Here is a 2,084-nt window from a genome sequence, read left to right as displayed (position 1 = left end):
TTAGATTATAATTATATACTTTGAGTCCCTTTATATAAAAAGACATTTCCACCATAAATTGGAGCAGCATTTCAGCAGAATGCAGGAAATGAAGTGTTTAATGCTCAGATTCCTCTGGGGGAGGAGCCTCAGACCCCCCACTTCACTTGTTAGTTAAATATAATTATAACATTTTCACATGGGAAACATTTGTTAGCAGGGAAATGAATCAATATGTTGTCATTCAGTTATGTGTTTTTAACAACAGCAACTACAATAAATAAATAAATAAAATAAAAAAATTCAGAAAAACATCTTTTTTTTGATGGGGGGCAGTAAAGGACCTGGATGATGGATAGAGGGGGGGCGCTGACCCAAAACCACTGATGCAGCAGATTGTCTACTCCTGTCCTTCTGTCCTTCTCTCTTACTGTCCTACTGTCCTTCTGTGTTTCTGTCCTGCTGTCTTTCTCTCTTACTGTCCTACTGTCCTTCTGTGTTTCTCTCTTACTGTCCTACTGTGTTTCTGTCTTTCTCTCTGTCCAGTCCTACTGTCCTTCTGTCTAGTACTACTGTCCTTCTGTCTTTCTCTCTTACTGTCCTACTGTCCTTCTGTCCTTCTCTCTTACTGTCCTACTGTCCTTCTGTGTTTCTGTCCTTCTGTCTTTCTCTCTTACTGTCCTACTGTCCTTCTGTCTTTCTCTCTTACTGTCCTACTGTCCTTCTGTGTTTCTGTCCTTCTGTCTTTCTCTCTTACTGTCCTTCTGTCTTTCTCTCTTACTGTCCTACTGTCTTTCTCTCTTACTGTCCTTCTGTACTGTCTCTCTCTTACTGTCCTTCTGTGTTTCTGTCCTGTCCTACTGTCCTTCTCTCTTACTGTCCTTCTGTACTGTCTCTCTCTTACTGTCTTACTGTCCTTCTCTTACTGTCCTTCTGTGTTTCTGTACTGTCTCTCTCTTTCTGTCCTTCTGTCCAGTCCTACTGTCCTTCTGTCCAGTCCTACTGTCCTACTGTCTTTCTCTCTTACTGTCCTTCTGTCTTACTGTCCTTCTCTTACTGTCCTTCTGTGTTTCTGTACTGTCTCTCTCTTTCTGTCCTTCTGTCCAGTCCTACTGTCCTTCTGTCTAGTACTACTGTCCTTCTGTCTTTCTGTCCAGTACTACTGTCCTACTGTCTTTCTCTCTTACTGTCCTTCTGTCCTACTGTCCTTCTCTCTTACTGTCCTTCTCTCCTTCTGTACTGTCTCTCTCTTACTGTCCTTCTCTTACTGTCCTTCTGTGTTTCTGTCCAGTCCTACTGTCCTTCTGTCCAGTACTACTGTCCTACTGTCTTTCTCTCTTACTGTCCTACTGTCTTTCTCTCTTACTGTCCTTCTGTCTTTCTCTCTTACTGTCCTTCTGTCTTTCTCTCTTACTGTCCTTCTGTCTTTCTCTCTTACTGTCCTTCTGTCCAGTACTACTGTCCTACTGTCCTTCTGTCTTTCTCTCTTACTGTCCTTCTGTCTTACTGTCCTTCTCTTACTGTCCTTCTGTCTTACTGTCCTTCTCTTACTGTCCTTCTGTGTTTCTGTACTGTCTCTCTCTTTCTGTCCTTCTGTCCAGTCCTACTGTCCTTCTGTCCAGTACTACTGTCCTACTGTCTTTCTGTCCAGTACTACTGTCCTACTGTCTTTCTCTCTTACTGTCCTTCTGTCCTACTGTCCTTCTCTCTTACTGTCCTTCTCTCCTTCTGTACTGTCTCTCTCTTACTGTCCTTCTCTTACTGTCCTTCTGTGTTTCTGTCCAGTCCTACTGTCCTTCTGTCCAGTACTACTGTCCTACTGTCTTTCTCTCTTACTGTCCTACTGTCTTTCTCTCTTACTGTCCTTCTGTCTTTCTCTCTTACTGTCCTTCTGTCTTTCTCTCTTACTGTCCTTCTGTCTTTCTCTCTTACTGTCCTTCTGTCCAGTACTACTGTCCTACTGTCCTTCTGTCTTTCTCTCTTACTGTCCTTCTGTCTTACTGTCCTTCTCTTACTGTCCTTCTGTCTTACTGTCCTTCTCTTACTGTCCTTCTGTGTTTCTGTACTGTCTCTCTCTTTCTGTCCTTCTGTCCAGTCCTACTGTC

The sequence above is a fragment of the Micropterus dolomieu genome, linkage group LG23 (genome assembly GCF_021292245.1).
Source record: "Micropterus dolomieu isolate WLL.071019.BEF.003 ecotype Adirondacks linkage group LG23, ASM2129224v1, whole genome shotgun sequence".
NCBI lineage: Eukaryota > Metazoa > Chordata > Actinopteri > Centrarchiformes > Centrarchidae > Micropterus > Micropterus dolomieu.
The sequence above is the reverse complement of the archived record's forward strand: the minus strand, read 5'-3'. Positions refer to the sequence as shown.